The sequence below is a fragment of the Schistocerca americana genome, chromosome 11, assembly GCF_021461395.2.
Source record: "Schistocerca americana isolate TAMUIC-IGC-003095 chromosome 11, iqSchAmer2.1, whole genome shotgun sequence".
NCBI lineage: Eukaryota > Metazoa > Arthropoda > Insecta > Orthoptera > Acrididae > Schistocerca > Schistocerca americana.
Window position 1 is genome coordinate 203,222,913 of NC_060129.1, and position 12,966 is coordinate 203,235,878.

The following is a 12,966-nucleotide window of genomic DNA, read 5'->3' on the forward strand; positions in this document are numbered from 1 at the left end:
GGACGTCAGGAAGTGCAGGACATTCCGAGACCTGGATGGTCCAGCACGGCCACTACAGATGCGAATGTCAGGAAGGTGGATTACACGATTAAAGCAAACCGGCGTATCACCATCGATGGAGTAGCAGCAAAACTTGGAATCGGACACGAGCGAGCTCACGAGATCATCCACGACATTCTTCGATACGGGAAGGTGTCAGCGCGATGGGTGCTCTGCCAACTGACCCCGACACGTGGAACAGTGCATGGCGTTCAGCCTGGAACAGCTCGTGCGTTACCACGAATGTGGGTTTCAGATTGTGACGGGGGATGAAACACGCCCGAATCGGATGCCGCATCCGTAGAGTGGAAACATCCGTCAACACCTGTGCGAAAGAAGTTCAAAAGCACTCCGTCTGCTGGTAAAGTGCTACTCACCGTTTTCTGGGACGCCAAAGGAATTTTGCTGCTGGACTTTCTGGAGGATGCAACCGTCACTGCTGCGTGGTACTGTGCCACTCTGTCGAAATTGAAAGAATAGATTCAGAAAAAGCGGCCTGGCCTTCTGAGATCTGGCGTTCTGCTGTCGGGCGACAATGCGAGACCACACACGGCGACGGCAACGCAAAACCGTATTGCAACTCTCGGTTGGGAGCGCCTGTACCATCTGCCTTACAGTCTGGATCTCGCACTAACAAGGGGAGGCCGCCAATTGTGAAATTCAGATCCGATTCATACTGCGCATAATAAAAGCCCATGGCCAGAGGTGTAATGTGGCAAAGCACCAAGATGCACCTCTCACCCGTTGTCGAGAAAATCGACAGTTAAAAGAAACCGTTGCGGTGAAATACTCTCTACGATGTGTAGTTTTCTACAGCGTCGTGGCGCAGCGGCAAGCGCTCGGGTTTGTAATCCGAAGGTCGCCGGATCGAATCTCGCACCATGCAATTTTTTTTAGTATTTGTTTTTTGTAATAATATATATATATATATATATATATATATATATATATATATATATATATATATATATATATATGCAACAATTATGCATATAATAAGTTGTTGAAAGTCGTTTCTTGTGGAAAAACTGGCGACTTCGAACATCATTACGTTTTCCGCAAACAAAGTTGTATTTCACAAATGTTATTAATTGTCTTCATAATGTTAACCACGTATAGTTAACGGAAGACGTAGAAACGATATTCCGAAACGAATACGTATAGCGTAAGTCAAACGTTCGAATTAGAATAGAGACCCCACGAACACAAATTCGCTGTGGCAGGTATGAAATATAAACTCCGTTACTCGCTCGTTACACTTGAAGGACAGATGTTGAATGGGCCGAAACGAGCCGCCGCATAAAAGCGTAGTTGCGCTCCCTAGCGCAACTTATAACATCGTCGAAAATCAGTGCGTACGTGAGAGCTTTGGTACAACCTGTTAAACAAACGGAAAAATGGAGGCGGTACAATTGGAGAGCGATCCGCCTTCACCAGCATGCATAAGCAATTCATTAATAGTATATATATATATATATATATATATATATATATATATATATATATATTTGAATTACAAAAAACTAATAATAAAAAAAATTGCATGGTGCGAGATTCGATCCGGCGACCTTCGGATTACGAACCCGAGCGCTTACCGCTGCGCCACGACGCTGTAGAAAGCTACACACCGTAGAGAATATTACACCGCAACTGTTTCTTTTAACTGTCGATTTTCTCGACAACGACTGAGAAGTGCATCTTGGTGCTTTGCCACATTACACCTCTGGCCATGAGCTTTTATTATGCGCAGTATGAATCGGATCTGAATTTCACAATTGGGGGCCTCCCCTTGTAAGTGACTTCCCTCTGTTTCCTGCTCTGAAGAAGACTCTCGGCGGAAGGTGCTTTGGCAGCAATGCTGACGTCAAACAAGCCATTCAACGCTTCTTCCGTATGCAACGCCCTGATTTTTTTCCTGGAAGGCTTTTTGAAGCTTATAAAGCGGTGTGACAAATGTCTCCATGTACTTGGAAATTATGTAGAAAAATAAAGATATGTCTTATCTTTAATATCTCATTCTCTTTTTTTCCTTTCACACACAACTCTGACCACAGTCGACAGGGGAAACTTATTTTCCAACTCCCCCACGTATGTAAATGATCTAGTAGAAAGCATCGGATGCTCGTTAAGGCTATTCGCAGAATATGCTGTTGTCTACACCACAGTAGCAACGCCTGAATGCAGTAAGAATTTGCAGAACGACCTGCAGAGAATTAATGAATGGTGCAGGCTTTGGCAGTTGACCCTGAACGTAAATAAATATAACAAACTGCACATACATACGAAATCCACTATTGATGACAAACAGCTGGAGACAGCATGTGCTGTAAAATATCTTGGCGTGACTATCCAGAGCGACCTTAAACTGAATGACAGTGTAAAACAGATAGTGGGAAAAGCAGACAACAGACTCAGAATCTTAAGGAAATGTAACGCGTCCACAAAAGAAATGGCCTATAAGGTGCTTGTTCGCCCGATTCTTGAGTATTGTTTATCTGGGATCGCTATCATGTAGGACTGATTGAGGAGACAGAGAAGATCCAACGAACGGCGCATTTCGTCACGGGATCGTTTAGCTGGCGAGAGAGTATTACGGAGATGCTAAACAAACTCCACTGGCAGACGTTACAAGAGAGGCTTTTGCATCACGGAGAGAGTTTCTATTGAAATTTCGAGACAGCACTTTTTAGGAGTAGTCTGAAACTTTCCCCCATGACTGCGAGAAGAAAATTCGAGAAATCAGAGCCAACACAGAGGCTTACCTTACCGACAGTCTCTCTTCCCACGCACTATTCGCGAGTGGAACAGGATTGGAGCGATCAGATAGTGGTACCGAAAATACCCTCTTCCACACATTAGGTTGCTTGCGGAGTAGGATGTAGATGTAACGTATAGACAAAATTACCTCTCTTGCAGACAAGCTGTTTGGCCATGTACACCATGTCCGCCAACTCTCCCGATTTAGGCGGGGAACTCCGGGTTTTCCACTTTTCTTCCACCTCCCTATTATTCCACTACTTCTCATGATTTTTAGCGAACTGTCATCAGACCTAACTCATTTGTTTTGAAAACACGCCATTTCAGTTTTTAGGCATATGATCGAAAGTCTGTTGCTCATTACTATTTTTTAATCGATATACGTATCGAAGTTTATAGGAATCAGGAAGTCGCTCGTGACCACCCTGTATCGATTATTTTCCTCATTCCGCATTGCGCAGCGTTGACCCACATTGTAACATAACAGACGCGACACACTATCTCATCTTCGTTACCCACTGCGATAGCAGTGCGCCAAGCGGCCAAAAGTGACACTTCTGTGTAAGATATCGGATGAGTGCGAATACTATTATTTATATTGATTTGTAGCATAGCTTTTAGAATAGAGCGTGCGTAGAGCTATAACAATCGTCAACAACAAAAAATGAAACTGCACTTGCCATTTATTTAAATTTTTTAAGGACACCCTGGGAGGTATGAATCTGCAGATTACAGAACGGTTTGTTTACGATTCTGTTGCCGTGCGGATACTTATTGAAAAATGTCGCTTTCCGTTAATAACCAAAAATTCCCAATAAAATCCAGAAGACCTGAACGTTACAAAAATGCGTCACAGATGCACACAACACCACGAAGATTTGTTCGTTACAATCCCAGTCAGATCTGTGAATGTGGAAGGCAGTAAACCGCTTCGATAGGTAATATCAAAGTTACTTAACGTACCAAATAGGCCACCGCACACGTAGTTGGAAGGAAAACCGCACAGATTGTATAAGAAAACGTCAAAAAGCAAGGAAACACTCTCGCAACAGGGAGCCACAAACGGCAAGAATCTTAAGCATATTCGCGTTTGAAGCAAAAGTGATTAAATTTATAAAAATATTCGTGTATCAGAAAGTAGAATGAATAGAATGAGCGAATCATTAGACTCAGTAAAAGAATTTTTGTGTGTCAAGGGAAGCGCCTATCATAATAAGAGCAGACAGCAACAGAAATATATGCCTCTTGGGCACAAATATATATTTATATTCTCTTGCTGCCAGCGAAGTAAGCTGCAGTTATTCACAATTTCAAGGGTATTTCTTCATGAATAAGTTGCACTTTCGTCACAATCAGTGAAATTCGGCTGTAGATGTATTTCACAATAATTCAGGTCCCTTGGTAATTTAGTATGGATGAAACGCAAAAACATAATTATTTCGTTACTTAATCAGAAAAACAAATAAAACATAAGTTATCCTTCGACCCATGGCACTGCTTTCTCACCTCTCGGAGCCTTGAGTAAGCTGTAACATTTGTTGCCCCAGCTGTCAAACCGTAACTACTTTCATACTTTCACACCAGTGTCGCTACTGTATTTATTAGACTGTGGTTGTGCACTGCTTGGACTTCCGTTTGTTGTCATTGTGCTTAAGCGAAGTCGCTTATTATTAAAAGTTTTTATAATCGGTATAAATTCTATAAAGGGCGATGATTAATAGTTTTGTCTTGTTGCTTGAAAGGCTCTATTTTTGTATAAGCGGTTATTTCACGTATATCGTCATTTTCATAGCATTTTGATTCGTTGTTTTCTCATTATGGTTAGGAAAATATAACGCTGTTTTCTTGAAGCAGCCTCCAGGAATTACCGATTCTAGAAAAGATCCGTCATTACAGTTTTGTTCTTTGCCGATGTGACATTTCTGTATCACATGGTGAAAAAAGATTTATAATAAAAAATGTAGAAAGAAAAAAGCACCGAGAAAATGTTAAGTTTGTGAATAAAAATAAAAGAAGCTGGAATTCGCTGTTAAAAGTGGAAGTGACTTATTAGCATGGTGGGCCGTATGAAGTTCAAAATATGGCGATGAAAACTTTTGGTTGAACTGTTATAACGGAAATAGATGCTAGGTCCCCAGAATGAAATTTTCACTCTACAGCGGAGTGCCAGGAAGTTTTAGATGCTAGGTTAACTGTTTTCTAGTACGCAGTTCTGTGCACCACGCGCAAGTAATGGTTGCCTTTCCCTTATTTTGGGTATATCTAGACTTTTATTTGCGTTCTAATAGCCCCTATGTTGCTCTGCGACGTCATAGGGAAAGATATCAGTTGTCTCGAGATTATATTGTAAATGTGCCGCGGTTTTTGGTCACTCGCACCTCCAGATTTGTACAACTGAATCTCCAGATATTTTGGGTTTTTGAAAGCCGGGTCGCTACTACTGTCAGATTCCACCCAGCGTTGCCATCTTTACAAAGCGAAATGTGTTTACAAAAAGAAGCCAGAAAAAAGCTGGAATAAAATAAGGTTTATCATGTGCACTTTTATTTTTGCGGTAATTGTACTGCGTAACAGGCTAGCATTAATTTATATTTTATGAATTTTGTGTCTGCTGGACATCACAGAAATACAAACTATTAATTGTGAAGGAGTGTATAAGATTACTTGAATTACATATCCGTAATAAACTGCATTATAAAGGTTCGATGCGGGTGGTATACATAACTATATTTGGCAGTTCAAACACTAATTTGTATCCATGGAACTTATATTTAGTATTGCTTCATTCAGATCACCAGTGCATTGTAGTGAGGTTGACTTTGGAAACTACTGGTCTGAAGAGAAGTTTGATTTTCGTCTCCCCAGTTCAGTCACTGGTACATTATTGCAACAGTGATTCATCCTGATTAAATCAAAGTCTGCTTTTTTTAGAGCAGATTCATTCATTACTGTGAAGCTGCGTTACTTTATTGATGTCAGCTATGGAGCAAAAGCGTTTTCACCAACGTCAGCTATGCTGTGACAGCGTTTTCACCAACGCTCTCAGGTGTCTATATTTCGTAGTTATGGTTTTGAAATAAGCCAGAGTTAACTGTTAAAACTTGTTGCTTCGCCAACACTGATTCCATCCACCAGTAAACAGTGACGTCATGCCTAAGGTGGAGCCATTACATCGAGACAATCTTTATGCTTTGAAAGCAACTGATCATATTCGTAAACAAATGAATGCAGCATACGACAAAATTAGTCGCAGTTCATGCGATTAATTATATAACGACGAATCACAACGAAAAGAATCGAAGATAACGAAAATAATTAACAGAAGAAGAGAAATACACAAGTCTCAAATTATTAGTGTAATTTATGCGAGTAAGATAAGCACAAGTACCTTTAAATTCCATTGTAATACAACGCATGGTGAAACCGTAATATTGTGAAAAAGCGTTAATTTTTAATAATTGTTATTAAATCTAAAAGGATTTCCGCGTGAAAGTATGGGAGAAACTAAAATTTAATGGAACGGGAAAATGAAATAATATATATGGAGAATAAAAAGAACAGTAGCGTGAAATGTGCAGAAATCGACGTAGAAATCCCAAGACAAAAGCCAGCACACAAGGAACGAAAATTCACAAAAAGTAACAGCATTGGAATCTGTAACTAGAATTAAGATATAGTTACCAATTCTAACCATTCCATGGTTCAATATTTAGATGGTGTTCGCAGCAGGTGTGTAATAGGATTTCTGGATTGTAAATTTGTGTTATTTCTGTACTGGTTTTCTTTTAGGATTTGTGTAGCGGTATTTCCACATTTCATGCAATTGTTTCACATACCGGTACGTTATTACCTATTTGATTTTCCCCTTGTTGCGTCATCTTTGTTTCTCCAGAACCAAAACCACCACTTTCCCGCGGTAGGCCCGTTAGACTGACTAATTATTATAAATCAATATTATTTTACAATATTAATATTCACCACGCTCTAGATTGCTATGAAATAAAAAGTGCTTCTCTTTCAATCAATTTTCGGATTATTTACTTAAGCACGAATTATTTCGAAACAAATCGAAGATTTTTCCTATGCTATATTCCTCCGTTTACGAATATCATCCGCTGCTTTCAAAATTGCCTCTTGTAGTAGCGTCCTCGGAAGTCTTGGCCTGCGATAAATACAGGCCTTAGGGCACGGCTGTGGGACATCAACAATTTAGTGTTCGTGGCGGTGGTTAACAATAAATACATACCAAAGTCCATAATCATATGTATGTGTCAGAGCCCTTAGATCAATTCTTGACATTTTTGTACCGAAGCTTTTAGTAAAAGATCTTTGATATAACATAGAGTAAGCCCATTATTTGCAGGTCGCTTCGCTTGCTTCAGTGTACTATGAAATGACGAAGTATACTTGTGACGTGGCTACCACCCTAGTGATCTTTGTAAATTACGTAAATTCTTCACACCAAAAAGCACGCTAACAACAGAAACCGTAATAAGCGGTTGCAGTCTTACAAAGAAATAGCTGCAGCGATCAGCTGCGTTCGAATGAGCTGCACTGTGGACGATGATAAGCTTACATATAAAAAGAAACGATGTGGAAGGAAATGGTCTGCAAAGCGAAGTGTGTTCAAAGTATACTGAATAATGGGATGCAACCCTTTTGACAAATGACGTCATAGGTTGCTCATAGATATTGTCTTTACTTTCTAGCCATAGAGAATAAATCTGTTGGCTGCTGTGGATAAGTGCCATCATTGTAAATTGAAATACTCGTAAGTGAATGTGTTTTTAAAAGACAGCGCTAGACATTGTGTAAGACCCTTTTCTTGGGTCAGTTCCAGTGTCCGATACCACCCGTCGGCTTTGACCAATGACGTAATGTGTGATGTTATTTTGTTTGTGCCGCAGTAGATGAACGTTAAATGAGTTCTCTGGGTTTACTCGTTACGCGCTTATATTAAAACTTCGATGTAGATTGTTTTGTTTTGGTCTCGTAATTTGTTTTCGGAATCTTTTGTTAATGAAAGTAATCGTGATTTATAAGTAGTCGTGATTAGGAGATCTTGATTTCTCACGCTGTTCGTTTTGGATGAGTCAGTTGTTTTTACAGCGAAAATTCTGCTTCAGAAAATGAGTGACCGTAAATCAACTATAAAATTTTTGCAAGTGCAGTGTCTGTGGAAATTACATGATTTTGACGATGGTTACGTTATCACGAACTGCCGACGAATACATGTGGAGGTGCAGAAAAAATAACTGGAGATACGTACGCAGGGGGACGTGGTTCGAAAGATCTATGCTGAATTTAGAAGTAATTGTCATGCTAATCCACTGGTTTTGCTGTGAATATTCTTGCAAATCTGTCATGCACGAAGCAGGGATCCCGTGTGGCACTGTAGTCGACTGGTTCTTGTTTTGTAGAAAAGTCTGCGGGGAATTTATGAAGTATAGGGGGTCATTGGGGTTGGGGAGTGGGGCAGGCGTTATAGTTGAAGTAGATGAATCACATTTTGGAAAGAGAAAGTACGAACTGTAGTTAACTAACAAGATCATTTTTAAGCACGTTTCTTATATGTTATAATATTTTTGCGCAACAAACAGTAACATTGGAATCGGTAACTAGAAATGACCTACATAGGTTGCTTCTAGTTACCGATTCCAACTATTCGACGGTTCATTATTTAAATCGTTCTTGCAGTACGTGTTCAAAATATAATATATATACGCACTAGTAATTGCTCTCGTGTTCTTATTTATTTCTGTCATCGGAAATACAGAAGCGTCCGATCTTACCCGTCGGCTTTGACCCATGACGTCACAAATACCGCGGAAACGACTATAAACAATTCCAATATGGCGGATATAAAAACATCGCATACGTATTGTAAACACTGAAATACACAAGTTTCACAAAAAGCCTAATGACTGTAACGGGACAAGCGTGGGAAATTAGGGGTTTTTGGGTGCGGAGAAACTAAATATACAGAAATGTAGCCACCGACCGCCATTCAAAACCACGCAAAACAACGAAATAAATCAACATCACAAAACTGACCAAATACCAAAAAACACATTCCTATCCATAATCGGACACTTCCCTTAACCTATATAGCTCAACAGAACCTACCGATCACATCCCCCAATAGAAAACTAAGAAACGAAAGCTTCCCTTACACCTACATACATCGGCACTTATGCAGTTTAGCAGGTACGGAAAAAATTTTTCATTTTTTTTCAAAATTTGATCATCATGTGTCGTTATGCGGTGGGGGGAGTCTGCAGTGCCCCCCCCATCCCCCCACAGGCTTCATTAGTGTCAAATCAATATTTTCGAATCATAGGCGGCCGCTGCCGCGGCCGCATTCCAAAAAAAAACTCCCAACCTAACCTCAAGTGGGCTACGCTACAGATCAATATGTTCATCAAATTGCTTCATATTACGTATACATGTTCATTAGTGTCAAATCAATATTTTCGAATCATAGGCGGCCGCTGCCGCGGCCGCATTCCAAAAAAAAAACTCCCAACCTAACCTCAAGTGGGCTACGCTACAGATCAATATGTTCATCAAATTGCTTCATATTACGTATACATGTTCATTAGTGTCAAATCAATATTTTCGAATCATAGGCGGCCGCTGCCGCGGCCGCATTCCAAAAAAAAAACTCCCAACCTAACCTCGTATTCAGGGCTACGCTACAGATCAATGTGTAGGTCCCTTACGTCACGGGTCAAAGCCGACGCGTGAGATCGGATGTTTCCAAACAGCAATGAGCATTAAATTAACCATTAACTCACTAATAGAAATTCCGCTTCAAATCCAACACCTGAGCAACAGAAAACTGACCCCACCACACGAAACAAACGAAAGAAACGAAAACCATGAACACACCACCAGAGAGCACGACAAACAAAAACAAGACATCTACAAACACGCCACAATCGCAAATCAAACTCCGCGCCGTAATGACGTCACAAACCACAACACGCTTACGTCACGGGTCAAAGCCGACGGGTAAGATCGGACGCTTCTGTTGACCCCTGTCATCTTCAATTCGTTTAAATGAAATTCGGGCGTAAATAATAGTCGCGTTAAATGTATTTTATGGCATGCTACAATCGTTTAAGAGTATGATGTGTTCTATTCATAGATTGTCCATTGCAGCATCTTTGCCTTACATGTGACGTCATTGGTCAAAGCCGACGGGTGGTATTGGACGCTAAGATTTATCCCTTTTCTTTTGCATTGATTTAAATAATTGGTTCTTTCAAATTCTTTCGGTACTTCATGTCATTCTTAGTGAGTTTTAGATAATTTGGAAGAATAGCTTTTCATTTAGAAGAATGTTTAGTCATATTAACAGAATCTTCCGTCGTTTCTTGGTAGAACAACATTATAATAAACGAAAAGCGACAGTTGGCTTTTGTTCTACAATATTGTAGAACAAAAGTAAACTGGTGCTTTTCATTTATTAGAATGTTTAGTGTTTCATTTTCGTTTGTATTTATGGATTTATCTATTCCCATGAATATGGAAGTCTTAAAGCAGGCTTCAGGCATAGATATGATAGCAACCATTAGATTTTTTGCAACTGTCTGGTCTTCTTGCTGATTATGTTCGATGTCGTGACTGTGGCAAACATGTACGCCTGATAGTGTGTCTGCTCGTCGTATTCACGATTTATTCGTATGTAGGTTTAACAAGGATCGACTTTCGCACTCAATTACACGAGGAGCACGGTTTGAGAAATCGAAGCTGGCCTTGAGGGATGTAATAAAAACCACATACTGTTGGTGTTTGAGGTATCCACGAATGTCGCGTGAGTGAGCGTATCGTTTTAGACTGGTATTCTTGATGACTGGGTGTTGTTGTGTCGTCTTCATCATCATCATTCATCCCCATTACAGTCGGAGGAAGGCAATGGCAAACAACCTCCTCTAGAACCTTGCCTAGTATGGTGGTGCGGGTCTCCCGCATCATCCCCTACGCTTTTCGGAGTATGGGACCCCGTCATCATTCTTTTTTTAGCAAAGTTTGGGGGCGATATACACAGTATAGGGGGCTTTTTGGGAGGAGTGATATGGTCGAAATCGATGAGTCTCATTTTGGCAAAAACAAGTACAACCGGGGGTAACCTGCAGTGGGGTTATGGGTTTGGTGGGCTGTAATTTCAGATCCACAATGTGATGACGTAGTTTCAAGTAGTTACTAATCGAATAAAGAAAGTGTTAGTGAAATTGATTGAAGATCATGTTGCAGAAGGTTCTGTTAGTTATTTCCAATGGTTTTTCTTCATATAGGGATTCAGAGATAAGGGGTTTTCAGCATCTTGTCGTAAATCATAATATGGAATTCAGATCTTCATCAATTGGAGGTTGTACCGATAGTATAGAAGGTTATTGGTCAACCATAAAATCTGTAGTAGGGAGGGGGACATGACGCATTTAGACACTACAGAGCCATTTAGATGAATATTCGTGGAGACGTAGTGTACCCGATACATATTGCCTGTTTAAGTGTTTCCTTAAACATGTTGGGCAAATGTATCGCCCAAAATTTGTTAGTTAAGTTCAGGTTGGGATGACGATAGGGGTGTAACTGATAATAAAGGAAAAGGGTTGGTTTGTTGGGGATGGTTAAAATATTTATCCATCATTCTTCATTTTCTTGTTAGGTAATTTTCTTCTGTGGATTATTTTTTATTATTTTACTTCATTTTATTGATGTGAACTTTTGGGTTTATATATTTGTGTGTGTGTGTGTGTGTGTGTGTGTGTGTGTGTGTGTGTGTGTGTGTGTGTGTGTGTGTTTTTTTTCGTGATGCTGTTTTTCTTGTGTATGTGGGTTTGGGATTTTTCTTGATGTCTCTCAAGGTGAGCTTTGGGTTCTTGCAGAGGAGTTTGCGTATGGTAAGTTTAGTTTTTCATTTTCATGTTGTACTGAATTCGTCTATTTTGATGTATCTCTTAGTCGTATTACATTGTTCTGCGTCAAGTACGGGTTGATCAGCTGCAGTACAGAATACAAATTTTGCAGTCGTTGCTCTTTTTCCCTTACCTAGTACTAGTATCACTAGGATTTTTTCGGTTCTATACAAGGACTACTGAAGGCTAAAAGACAGACATACGTAAAATTTGTAGCCCATTCTTCAGTTGACATATATAGGTCAACTGAAGTAGAGGATACACGTTATAAAAGTCATTATTTCCCATTCGCTAGCGCTAGTATCCTATTCTTCAATTGACCTATAGAGCTCAGCTGAAGAGTGGGATACAAATTTACTGTTGTCGGGCTTTTTATCGTCACTAGCAAGACCTATATAGGTCAGCTGAAGTATGGGGTAAAAATTTTGTGTGTGTAGTTTCTTTCCACCTTTGCGTGGTTGAACAATGTATGCCAATGTTACGTTCCTCGATTTCTTCGTCTTTGTTAGCAGTAGTATCTTATTCTTCAGTTGACATGTAGGTCAACTGAAGTGTGGTATATAAGGATTTTGTATGTAGGTCTTTCCGCCTTCGCTAGTAATACAGCCTACGTAAGAACAGAATGCTAGTAGTAGCAGAGGCAAAAGAATCAACACCTGCAAAATTTGTATCCTGTATAATAGGATACTAATTCTAACGAAAACAGAGAAGTCGACATACATTAAATTTGTATCCCATACTGGAGCTAAGCTACACAGATCGACAGAAGTTTGAGAAACAACTCGTATATACGTCAACTGAGATACTCCATGCTCCTGTTACTGCTATCCCTTTTTTTCTTCACTTTTTAATGGAAGTACATTATGTTCGAAATATTACTGTACGTGATATATGTCAATCATCTGTTTCCTCTCCTGCATTCCGTTGTTCACGAACACTCGTCTTTGCTGTTAAATCTGTCTAATAAATCATCTTTGGCAAATTCTGAAGTCATTGGTCAAAGCCGACGTGTTGTATCCCGTTCTTCAGTAGTCCCCGTAAGTGAAATTAATGTGTTTATTTGTACTCAAATAACATGACCTAATCTTCATGAATTCCTTAATGGATGACTTACATATTATTGATTCACGTGTTTCTGGAATAACATGTAAAATTGTACATTGTGTCATCTGAGTATTACATTGAAAGCTGAAACAGCCTTCGCCTGTTGCTAAAAACCTTCAGTTAGGCATGGACCATCTTTAGC

At 39.8% G+C, this 12,966-nt stretch overlaps 1 protein-coding gene across 1 annotated transcript in view; it reads left to right on the top strand.

Moving 5' to 3' along the window:
* The window catches only part of LOC124553771 (zinc finger MYND domain-containing protein 11), a 231,224-nt gene that overhangs the window by 45,404 nt on the left and 172,854 nt on the right, over window positions 1-12,966 (top strand). The gene's annotated exons all lie outside the window — the stretch shown is intronic.